The 13,360-nt window shown below is 39.1% G+C and overlaps 1 protein-coding gene and 1 pseudogene across 2 annotated transcripts in view; one reads left to right on the top strand and one right to left on the bottom strand.

The window, feature by feature from the left end:
* The window catches only part of ZFAND3 (zinc finger AN1-type containing 3), a 336,913-nt gene that overhangs the window by 293,159 nt on the left and 30,394 nt on the right, over window positions 1–13,360 (bottom strand). The gene's annotated exons all lie outside the window — the stretch shown is intronic.
* LOC105725340 (induced myeloid leukemia cell differentiation protein Mcl-1-like) lies at window positions 10,732–11,464 on the top strand (annotated as a pseudogene).

Below are 13,360 nucleotides of genomic sequence, written 5' to 3' on the forward strand. Positions count from 1 at the left end.
CTACCATCTACCATCCTCTCCCCAGGAAAAGTGTCCCAAGAAGTTCTCCAGCATAAAGTTGCCAGTGTCTATCAGTGAAGACAACCATGATATTCTGGTTGTGCCAGACTGAACCAGCAATTGGTGCCCCAGCAAAGAAAGCCATAGACTGATTGGACACCTAGGGTCAAAGTTGACTCAAGAGAGGCAACTACACAGGAATTTTAACAAACTATCTAAATTCTCTCGAACACTATGGCACAGAGAAGCAGGTCACTAGAGTTTACATAGTTTTCCAAGTGATTTTAAGCATCAAGATTACTCTACCTCCTAGTTTAAGAAGGAAGAGGACCCAGAGTGAATGCACAATTAATAAGCAGACACTATCCTTTACTATTGTACACTCAGAGCCCCATTCCTGAAGGTAACATCTCTTCCTCATAACCTAAAAGGTCTATCTAATGCAACTGACCAACTTCTCTAGACATACCAACAAGTTCACTCATCACAGCCTAACACACACCGGACCTGCTCATCTGGTATTCAAGCCATCACATAAACCATTATACTCCTATGGAGGCAGGGGCTGGTAAAGTTGAGATTAGACCATTTTAGGCTATTACCTACAATTTTCTCTTACTGTAATAATCCATAATAATCCTGAGCTGCTTGACAAGTCACCTCAAGAAGACTTCTGCAACCGATGAAAACAAACCTCCTTTACTCTATTAACCCTCCATATATTTAGTTTGTTCCATAAATCACCCATTATTTCAATGAATTTTTGAGATGCAATCCAATTTATAAATCCAAAAAACACTGCCCCATGCTAAACAGTATTTGAAATTTGCTGGGCCTGATTTTTTCTTTAAAAATAGAGAATTTTATTCCCACATAGTTTGCCTGGTATGTTTACTCACCATTGTTTCCATAGTACCATCTTTGTCAGACTCACTTGTATTCACTTCATTTGTCTTCCCAATACAAGGTATTTATCATGTTATATGTTTCTGCAGAGCCTAGAACAGTGTCTTATTCTTCACAAATAAACAACTGTGTTGACAAACATACTTATCCTAATGAGATTATTATGAAGGATATCTGAAGGCGGGATATTTTTATTATTCCATTATTCTGGATTTTCTAATATATTTGCACAAACACATAAAAAGGACAGTTATACATGGTGAAACCCCATCTCTACAAAAAGTAAAAAGCCAGACATGGTGGCGTTTGCCAGTGGACAGTTATACATGGTGAAAGCTCATCTCTACAAAAAGTAAAAAAGCCAGACATGGTAGCGTTTGGGGAGACTGAGATGGGAGGTTCACTTGAGCTCAAGAGGTCAGGGGTGCAGAGCTTTGATCATGGCACTGCACTCCAGCCTGGGCAACAGAGTAAGATCCTGTCCCAAAAAAAACAAAAACAAAAAACAAAGATTTGTCAAGAGTTAAACAATAAATATTAATCATCTAGATTTTGTGATGTTTATGTGGGTTGTCAGCTTTTTAAACAAATAATTTGTTGTGACATCTTTCTTCATTTGAAATAAACTTTCACTCTCTTAAAAAAAAAAAAATGGACAGCTATAACCATGCATTTTGTTTTAGGTACAGTATCTGCTGTTAATTAGCATTATTAAATATGTCCTCACAAAATTATTGTATATAAAAAATAAGAAATACGTGTATTTTATTACTTATGAAGTACAAAGGTACTACGTACAATATCAAGAGAACAAAATCAAATTGTGCCTTGAGGAGTTTAGAACTTAAAAGACTAAAGTAAATACAAACAGTACATAGGTGGAGTGGAGGGTGCCCCTGACTAAATGGAAAGGGAAATTAGGGAAGGTGGAAGTTGGCAGGTGGTATCTGCTTCACTTAGCAGGTGGAATTCTGAGTGTAATTTGAAGCAGTCAAAAAAGCTATATATGCTGAATACTGAAAGAAACACGTATCTAGCACAGCTAGAAGTGGAATATCAGGTTAGCAAAAAAGAAAATAACATGGATCCAAGAAGAATGTTTCTATATGAAGCCAGGTAAGTGAGCCTGACAGGAAATAAAATTAGAGAAGAAAACAGAACCAGCTGGGAACAGTGGCTCATGCCTGTAATCCCAGCAATTGGGGAGACCGAGGCGGGCAGATCACTTTGAGCTCAGGAATTTGAGACCAGCCGGGCAACATGGTGAAACCTGGTCTCTACCAAAAATATAAAAATTAGCCAGGTCTGGTGGCTCGTCCCTGTTGTCCCAGCTACTCAGAAGGCACAGGCTGGAGGATCACTTGAGAACCACTGCATGCCAGCTTGGGCGACAGACTGAGACCCTATCTCAAAAAAAAAAAAAAAAAAAAGAAGAAGAAGAAGAAGAAGAAAACAGAACCACCACCAAGGTTTTATGTCAGGAAATAGGTCAAAAAGCAAGAGCAAGAAAATAATGGAAGTTTACAGATCAGCCCGGCATGCAGTGTCAGCATTCAAGAAAGGCATAATGCACTATTATGCCTGAATCATTAACAATGTCATTATTTTACAAAATGCAGAAAGAAAATTCTTCCTAGTTAATCCTTAAAGACTGAGGCACCAAAAAAGTATACTATGTATGTGCAAAGTACACGAAGGTCTACACACGCTCTTGTTTTTCAAAATGGAACGCAGATTTCACAATAGTTAAATCAATGCAGTCCTCCCACCTGTTCCCCGAACAAAAAAAAATTTAGCATATTGATTCAAGTGTCCCTGGTAAGAAAAAATCTCTAACATCAAAACTAAATACCCTTCTTCTTTCATTAGGTTCAAACCTCTGTCAAAAAATATGGGGGTCTGGGAATCGGAGGGAACACCTGAATAAAATTATGGACACAAATTTCAATTGCTGCCAGGCACAGTGGCTCACACTTGTAATCCCAACTCTTTGGGAGGCCAAGGTGGATGGATCACCTGAGGTCAAGAGTTCAAGACCAGCCTGGACAACATGGTGAAGGCCCATCTCTACTAAAAAAAAAAAAAAAAAAAAAAATCAATTGCCACAAAATCCAAAGTGACTCCAAAAGCAAGCACAAACTTGCTTTTTGTAAAGCAAAGATTTGTTGTTATCAGAGGAGAATCACCCAGAGATTAAAAAGAAGTAATTAGTAAGTACCCATATCATAATCCAGCAAGATCCCAAATGTCTCGCCAAAAAAAACCCTATTATTTTCTCTTATAACCTTTCAACTGACAATAATTTTGCTTTCTAGACTGCACTCATTACTAACTTATTAGCTTTAGCTTTTTTAGACCAAAGACATATGTAACAGCAGAGCTTCTGATAAGCATGAAACAACCATAATTATGTGACTCAATTTCAGGTCAGCCTACTTCTTATTCAAAAAAAAAAAAAAAAAAGAAAAGAAAAAAAGTGGCATTTTAGCCTATGCAGTCTCATTAATAAAACATAGTAGTTAAAAGAGAGTTCTAGAATCAAACACAGCTACTATAATTATCGTTGCCTGGTTTCAGACAAGGTACTTGAGTCTGTTTCTTCATCTACAAAATAAAGGTATTACTAATACCTGTCTCATAGAGCTTTTAAGGAAGAAAGGGAATAAATACACATAACACTCTTAGAACAGTGCCTGGCAAACAGAAAATGCTTGATTAATGTTTTAATCATCAGTGACATTTCTCTAGGCTTTAAAATATATTATAATAACCTAGGGACCTGGACCCATTACCACCTCCAACAATCTCTAAAGAGTAATTCTCTTGAGCTATAAAGTTCTGTAACTTTATGTCTTCAAATGTCCAAAATATATGAAATTAAACTAATAATATGCTTTCACCATGTATTACTGTCCCTTTCATTCACAAAAATGTTTTATCTGTTGTTTTCCTTCTACCTTGCAGACTTAAAGTGTGTTAGTCCACTAAAAAGAAAGGCAAAAGCTTTATTTTTATGTGTTTGAGGTTTCTGTCCTAAAAATACATTCTTATTATAATCAGAAAATACAATAGACATTATAAGATCAGTGTTTCCCCCCCAAATAGTTTATTTTGGCAGTCAATAATTCTTATACATCTACTTATTTATTCTGGCACCTAATAAAATAGTCTAGATTCTTAGGGGTTTTAGTATTTTCTTCCTACTCCTGTACCTATTACTTTGCTCATGAGCAAAAGCTTTGCAAACAAAATGCATTTACTAAATCATATTATGTTTTACATGCCAGCAGTTTCCTTTTAGAATATAATCTATTTGTAATTCAATTGTTTGGAACTCAGAATTCATTTTCTCTTAAAAACAATGTTGTAAGTATGATTAAAGTTCCTAAGTTAACCCCCCAAAAATATTTACCCATAGCGTTACTGAACTCTAGTAATATGAGTTATTAGCCCAGATTCTGAAATCCAGGGTCATGCCACAGAAGAACAAGAATTGATCTACCTTTTTTTTTTTTTTGAGGCTCAGAATGGCTGCTGGCAAAATTTTAAAGTATACAGTTTGTCTTGGTATCTTTCAACTACCCTCTAAGTTTGTGCTCCTGGGCTCTCATGTAGCCCCTCAGGCCCACCTATGGCACCCCATCCAAGCCTAATCTTCCATGATACAATCTTAGCCAATTTTCTTATCTCGCCCATGCTACCAGTGTCACTGATCCCATTTAGATATTACAGTCAGATGAATGAATCTACTCACGCTGAATTCCATATGCATTACTATTAATTACCCCTTAATCTTAACTTGGAGCATCTGACCATATAAAAGGAAGTGAAATATTCCGCCACATCAAAATAGACATTACTGACCCAAAGGGCACCAGTCGCAATCAGCTTTTCACAACACTTACCTTCTTCTAAGACCAACAAATTTTGAAAAGTACCAAACCTTCTCAACCAAAACATCTATAGTGAAGAAAATACTCGCAGCAGGGAATGGATACCCTTTGAGAAACTTAAAATTTAAGAAATACACATAAAGTCTGGGCATGGTGGCTCATGCCTGTAATCTCAGCTTCTTGGGAGGCTGAGACACAAGAATTGCTAGAACCCAGGAGATGGAGACTGCAGTGAGCTGAAATCATGCCACTGTACTGCAGCCAGGGCAACAGCAACACTCTGTGAGTGAATGAATGAATGAATGAAAAGAAAAGAAAAGAAAAAGGAAATACACATAAGAACATGCGAAACTAAAGAACTATGATTAGTCTAAATTAACACAAAGTGCTAAGGGAACATAAAAACTATGTCTGGAGAGGTTGTAAATATGAGGTGGCAGAAAGGCATTCCAAAATGAGAAGAAATAAGAAGGTACTGAGTTTGGAAACGGCAAGATATGTGCATGAGGTGATAAAGACACCACAATGTGATAAAGTAGAGAACAAAAGCATGGTTTTGATTAGGTAGACCTACAGGGCCAGGCAGAAAAAAAATCTTCAAGCAAATGAGTACAGATTAGATTTGAACAGACAAAAAACTGAGTCACTGTCAGGTAATTCTTTGTTGTGGAGGATGTCCTCTACATTGTAAGATGTTTAGCAGTATCCTTGACCTCTACCCAATAGATGCCATTAGCACTACTTCCCATCAAGTAGTGACTAGCAAAAATATCTCCAGACATTGTCACATGCCCCCTTGGGAGATAAATCCAGCCTCCCCACTCCCATGGAGAACTACTTACCTAGTCCAAGACACTTTATGAGATAAATAAACTGATTTCCTAGTAAGTCACATAACTTGCTACAGTCACACAGCCTAGTTTTTGTTTTTTTTACAGCTAAAATATAAGCCCAAAAGTATGTCACATTAGGCTCTGTGATCTTCCTATGTTATAATTAGAATGGCTACCAACAATTCTTTAGAAGGTAGATCAAAATTATTTTTGATACCTCAGATGAACAGTTTATCTGCAAATACAATGTATCAGCTATTGTTTCTGTGCCTTTAAAGAATCAATCTTTAATTAACAAAAACAATGACAGAACTTGAGCTACTAAGGGAACTCAACCAGGCAATGTGCAACTTACACTATAAAAGCTAGTCAAATTTCTATGCACTTGAGTGTCCTACAAAGCCAATTCTTCCTAATGGCTGAAAACCTGTCCCTTTAGATATGAGGTATTTTTTTCCCAATTTTAACTCTCTTGGACAGAAATTTTTACTTTTATATACTGAGTTTCATTCTTGAACAAGAATATTTAGAATTAAACCCTCTTTTAGGATTCAGGGTCATTATGAAATCCATTCATAACTGTGCTACAACACTTTGAGATTGTCAGAGAATAGTATAAGTAGGGAACAACACCTAGTTTTACGTAGCTCAAATACAGTATATGAGGGAAAGGGTAGGAGATTAGGCTAAAAAGGATAGTTTGAAGGCAGACTAAGGAGTTTGAGTTTTATATCTAAGAGCAAGAGCTTATCATCCTTTTTTGGTGGGTAGATGATGATATCAACAGATGTGTTTTCCAAAGGCCACAAATGAATAAAATGGAGTGGAAAAAGACTAAAATCCAACAAGAAGCTCTAGTAACAGGCAACAGGCCAATGGATGGGCGTGGTGGCTCATACCTATAATCGCAGCATTTATGGAAGCCAAGGTAGGTGGATCACCTGAGGTCAGGAGTTTGAGGCCAGTCTGGACAATATGGTGAAACTAAAAAAATAAAATAAGTCAGGCATGGTGCCATGTGCCTGTTGCACCACTGCACTCCAGCCTGGGCAACAGCGCAAGACTCTGTCTCAAAATAAAAAAGGAAGCAACAAGGCAAGCAAGAAGCAGAGGCTGACTGAATTAGGGTGGCAGTGATGGCAGGAAGGGAGATAAGACAGATATAACCAAGAAAACCAATTTGGTGACTAATGGGGTGAGAAACAGAATGGGTATAAAGAGTCAAAGGGCAAGGTGCAGTGAGTGGCTCACGCCTGTAATCCTAGCTACTCAGGAGGCTGAGGCAGAAAGACTGCTTGAAGCCAAGAGTCAGGGACCAGCCTGGACAACAATAGCAAGAGCCATCTCTGCCCCCATTAACTACAGGCATGCATTGCTTAACAATGGGAATATGCTCTGAGAAGCATGTCATTAGGCAATTTCATTGTTGTGCAAACATCACAGTGTACTTACAAAAACCTTGATGATATATCCTACTACACACCTAAGCTATGTGGTATGGCTTATCGCTGCTAAGCTACAAACCTTTACATGTTACTGTACTAAATGCAGGCCACTGCGACACAGTGGTAAGTATTCGTGTATCCAAACATAGCAACAGTACAGTAAAAATACAATAGTATAATCTTATAGGACTACCTTTGTATTTGTGGTCTGTCACCAACTGACATGACTATTACCCATTAGATGTGTCATCCTCACGTACAGTGACTTGTTCTCCGTATGCCCAGTGCCTAGAGCCATGTCTGGCACAAAGTAAACAGCAGAATATTTGTTGACTGATTCCCACTCCCAACCCCAGTTTGTAAAAGTCTATTAATCCCATTCTAACCTTCCTCAGTTAGAAAAACCTCATCTCTTCCAAAAAGCCTCTCCTGACTGGCTCTAAAGAACTTCAACTGAAATAAACCACCCTGCTTCTGGTCATATTTCTATCATCTATGTTTTATTCTTCTCTATCTTCCAATTTAGATAAGATACTCAAGAGCTACAAGACAGACCTCCTACTACAGTTATAAACCTACCTGGGCTATGCCCAGGGTGAATGCAATGTTCTCTAATGGTCCACTGCTGGACTCACTGATGAGATACCACATAACCAATTTATAGGTACCCAGAGCAAGCAGTGGTGGTAGCAGCAAGGACAGGCAGAAGGAAGCACAGAGGAAGGGGTACAGCAGAGAAAGCAATCATATTTAGGTGAGACTAAAGGAAAGGACAGGAGATGGTGGCAGAACCCAGAGCTTCACTCATCCCTTATTCAGAACCAATTCCATCCCACAAGGGCACTTAAATCAAGTTCTAAGAAGCCCATCTGCTGCCCTTTAGGACATTTTCCAGTTATTACCACAACTTCGTATGATTTTAAAAGGAGTGAAGCTTTAAACAAAAAAACAAGGCCAGGTGTAGTGACTCACGCCTGTAATCTGAGTACTTTAGGAGGCAGAAGCAGGTGGATCACCTGACATCAGGAGTTCCAAACCAGTCTGGCCAACCTGGTGAAACCCCAACCCTACTAAAAATACAAAAAATTAGCCGGGCATGGTGGCGGGCGCCTATAATCCCAGCTACTCGGGAGACTGAGGCAGGAAAATCGCTTGAACCCAGAAGACAGAGGTTACAATGAGCCAAGATTACACCATTGCCCTCCAACCTGGGTAACAAGAGCAAAATTCCATCCCAAAATAATAATAATAAAATACAAATACTAATGGCACAGGCACAAACTATTATATAACGCAATTCATCTGGGGAAGACAGATGTTTATAAATTACTTACCTCCCCTGTCCCCCAAAGCAGGGGAGGGGGGGAAGTCAAAAAGAAAAATGGAACAGCACAAAGCAACTCTAAAAGGGGAGCTCTGGCTCAAGGATGTGGTGCACCTATACTCCCCACTCCTCCCCCATCTCTTCCCATCCTCCTCCATCTTCACTCCAACCTTCTGGTCCCCTGCAGACCCTGCTGATGAGCAGCAGGAGTATAGAATCCAAACCAATTCATCTCAACTTGCAAAGCAGTTTATTTTAATTACCAGAATAACAGAGACACTATTGGCTGATAGGCCTTAAGACTTCTGTCAAATCTTAGAGTTGATTTTTTTATTTCAAATTCCCCTTCCACAGGAAAACACAATGTTAAAGAACTTCACTTGTCAAAACTAGATCAAAGGTTTAAAAGTTCCATACAAAATAGAAGTTTAAAGGAGAAGCTGACAGCTCTCTCAACAGTTCTCTTATGTCTGTCTATAATTGTCTTCAGCATCCTACAACAGTAGACTACCAGCATTGAGACAGCAAACACTGGCAAAAGAAATTCGAGGAAAAAAAAAAAGAGCAAACACAACCCTCCGAAGTTGTTTTTTTTTTTTTAATATATATTCAACAATAAACTCAGTTACATTCTAACCGAGACAGCTCTCTCTCCAGTTGAAAAGTTTCATGGCTAGTTCAAGTTATGACAACTCAAGCAGCTCTATTTCTGTACTTCCTAATTAAAAACTTACCAGAAAAATAATTTTTAACCAAAGCCAGAAAGAGGTTAGCAAAGAGTAATTTATGATGAGGCTACAGAGACAAAGGAAATACTGCACATAGGCAGAATAACCATTTTTCCCATTCAGTGCTGCAGCTCCAGCAATCTAATGATTCTCCATTTATTCAAAAATGAAAATGATTATAAAATTCCCTGGTGTTGACAGCAGGTGATTTTTAACTTCACTGCTGCCTGACAGGTACCTACAGGCTTTACCTGGCCTCAATCTGTCCAGTTTGGAACTGCCAATTAGTAGCTTCTCAAAAGCAAATCTCAGTGTAAGCTATTTTTAAAAAGTGCTTTTCAAAGTGCCAAATACAATGGACTAGTCAAGCTCAACATGTTGGAACAAAATAAAACTTGAGTGCCCAGTCCAGGCTGCAATTGTCAAAGCAGAGTGACAAAGAGTAAAGAAAGGATAAAATTCTCAAAAACAGTTATGATAACTGTACTTTCCTATTAAATATAAAGAATAGTGCAGCAATCTAACAGGGATCATCACTGGTAATCTTAGCCCTTTCTCAGTTGAGGCTCCACAAGAGAGAATTAAGCACTAATACCCTAAGGCAGAAAAATTAATAAACCTTTTCTGTAAATATTTTAGGCTTTAAGCCTAAAATATTTACAGACTAGATCTCTGTCACAACTACTCAATTCTGTCACTGTAGCACAAAAGTAACCATCACCAATAAGTAAATGAGAATGACTGTGTTCCAATAAAACTTTACTTAGAACATGCTGAATTGAATTTCAAATAATATTCACATAAAAATATTTTTTCAAGGTTCTTGTAAAAAAAAATTCTGAATTAACTGGCCAGATTTGGCCCTAGGCAGTAGTTTACTAACCTATTCCCAAAGCATCCATATGTAACCGATTAACTTCTTTCCTATGTATCTAAAATGGTACCAATTACATATCATATTATGGGGAATAGAAAAAATAATCACTTTCTGTGTATCAACAGTACTCTAATATTCTGTCCAGTATAAAACTGATTGATGAGGTTTTTTGGGGCCACTTTTTAACTTGAGCAAATAACTTGAGACGAGTTAATAAAATAATTCTCAAAATATAAAAAACATAAAAATTTTCACATGTAGCATATTGCCAATGTGTGATATAAATCAAACTGGTGCAAATTAAATCTCTGGTTAATATATCACCAGAAATAAAAATTCTTTTAGTAAAGCCAAGAATCCAATTATCATCTTTCAATTTATTTTGTATCTTCAAATGCAAAACCTACCTGAATAAAAATCACAAGCATAAATTACAGGATTGCCTCAGACACCTACACACTAGATTTGAGTTCCAGCTCTACCTCTTTCTGGATGAGTGAGCTTCAGCAACTTCCAGACTCTTTATTGTTAAGGAGATGAATAAATACCTGCAACCATCCAAGAGTTGTCAAAGTGTGCAATTAAACTTATGTAAGGCCCTCACACCTGACGCCCGGAGGGTCGTGCGGCCACCGCCCATTGGCGCCGAAGTCCCCCTCACCGAGGTCACCGAGGTCACCGTGACCCCCTCGTGGCTGCTGTTCTTCGCGCCCACCCACCGCACGGCACCACTTGAGGAGATGGAAGCCCCGGCCGCAGACGCCATCATGTCGCCCGAAGAAGAGCTGGACGGGTACGAGCCGGAGCCTCTCGGGAAGCGGCCGGCTGTCCTGCCCTGCCAGAGTTGGTCGGGGAGCCTGGTAATGGCTCCAGTATGGACGGGTCACTACCCTTGATGCCGCCGCCAGCAGAGGGGGAGGACGACGAGTTGTACCGGCAGTCGCTGGAGATTCTCTCTCGGTACCTTCGGGAGCAGGCGACCGGCGCCAAGGACACAAAGCCAATGGGCAGGTCCGGGGCCGCCAGCAGGAAGGCGCTGGAGACCTTAGGACGGATCGGGGACGGCGTGCAGCGCAACCACGAGACGGCCTTCCAAGGCGTGCTTCGGAAACTGGACATCAAAAACGAAGACGCTGTCAAATCTTTGTCTCGAGTGATGGTCCATGTTTTCAGCGACGGCGTAACAAACGGGTAGGATTGTGACTCTCATTTCTTTTGGTGCCTTTGTGGCCAAACACTTGAAGACCATAAACCAAGAAAGCTGCACTGAACCATTAGCAAAAAGTATCCCAGACATTCTCGTAAGGACAACACGGGACTGGCTAGTTAAACACAGAGGCTGGGATGAGTTTGTGGAGTTCTTCCATATAGAGGACCTAGAAGGTGGCATCAGAAATGTGCTGCTGACTTGCAGGTGTTGCTGGACTAGGAGCTGGTTTGGCATATCTAATAAGCTAGCCTTGTAAGTGCAATAGTTGACTTTTAACCAACCACCACCCACCAAAACCGGATAACATCTGTGACATCAGCTGGACTCCAAGCTGTAACTTCCAAGAGTTGCCCTCCAGCAACCCAGCCAAGTGGCAGAAGATTATGGCTAACAAGAATAAATACATGGGAAAAGATCTCCCCTTGATTGAAGAGTCACTGTCTGAAAGAAGCAAAGTTCAGTTTCAACAACAAGCAAACTTTGTTAGGGAGGCTATGGAGGAGGACTTACAGATTTAATGAAGATGGTAGGCTGGAAAGAATTTCCTTTTTGAGAACAGAAGAGTGGCCAGTAGCCCGGCAAGTCATAGAGTTGATTAAATATACCCGCCAAATTCATTAATTTAGTTAAGAGAAGCACTAACAATGCCAGTGAGCTGTGTAAAAGCTACAAGTAATAGAACTATGACTGTAAGCCTCAATACTGTGCAAGGGAAGCTTTTGCTCTCTGTAATTAGCTTTCCCAGTATACTTCTTGAAATAGAAAGTCCAAGTGTTCAGGACTTTTACACTTGTTATGCATTGGCTTGGTGTCCATGATTCTTAGTTTGTTAGCCTAGTTTATGGCCAAGAATACTTGACGGAAGGCTCAGTAGTTACGAATCTGGATATCCTCAGATTTTAAGACAACAACTTGTAAATGTATTTGTAAAAACTGTATATATTTTTACAAAAGTCTATTTGAAACAAAGGGAGGAGTCTTAAATTTAAAAAAAAAAAACTTATGTAAAACAGTTTCTATACTACATAGTGCTACAGAAACATCAGCTGCCATTATTAGGTGCTAAATCACTTTCTTCATAACTTTATAATTTTCCCTTTTATTTTAAAGGGACAAAGGTCTTGTGATGTTCTCCAAACTGGACTTGAACTCCTATGCTCAAGGGATCCTCTTGCCTCAGTCTCAAACAGCTGCACCTGGCTCAATTTTCCACGTTTTTAAATAGCACTTGCTAGTTTCTGCTAAGGTTTAGGTTCTTAGTGGAATATTGTGCACCTAGGAGTATATCTCATTGAATACATTTAAGCAAAGCATAATGTAAGGCACTGTGGTGGAACTAAAGATGACTGAGACGGCCTCGACCCTCAAACAGCTCAAAATGAACTCAGACATGTACACATGATGAATTAGGGCTGTAACAGGAACAAGCAAAAGCCATTATGAACATCCTATGGGATCAGGAAAAGTTGTACAGGTATTTAATCAGGGCCCGGGTATGTGATGGGAGATACATCATAACAAAGCAATTCTAAGAGCTGAGGTACAGAGATGAGAGAACACTTCACAAATCCCAGGATGCAGGGCAATGCAAGTTCTAAAACAAATTCCAAAAATAATATTTCACAAATCTAATCAGGAAAAGAAAAACTTCACCATTAGTCTTTAGACCTCTAAAAGGTAAGCATCATGAAGGATAAACTAAGGCTCACTTTAAGCTCAGAAGTTAGGAAAATTATGAACCATGCTGGTTTCAACCCATCTCATCATTTCCCAAAGCACTTTACAAACATTATCTAAAAGGATATGTTCCAAGGACGCTGAGCAGAAGGAAAGGATAAGTCCAGCCTAGCAAGTCTCGAAGGGATAGAGACTGGCATACTCTATTCTATTGATGATACATGCAACCTGCTTCAAAAACCATTTTCCTAAATGCTGCAAGTTACCACAGTTCGCAGTACAAAAAAGCAATATAACAAATTACTTCTAAGAAGATTAAGCTATACATGCTTCCTTTAAGAAAAAGGGGCTAGGAAATCTGACATTCTTCTAGGGTTTATTTTCTTATCTATATCATTAAAAACCTTTTTCCTAATCAAATCTTATTTATGTTTACCCTTCTGTCAACAAAGACAACGAAAGCAGTT

Source organism: Aotus nancymaae, unplaced genomic scaffold (assembly GCF_030222135.1).
Source record: "Aotus nancymaae isolate 86718 unplaced genomic scaffold, 86718_ANA_hifiasm-v0.15.2.pri h1tg000040l, whole genome shotgun sequence".
Taxonomy (NCBI): Eukaryota; Metazoa; Chordata; class Mammalia; order Primates; family Aotidae; genus Aotus; species Aotus nancymaae.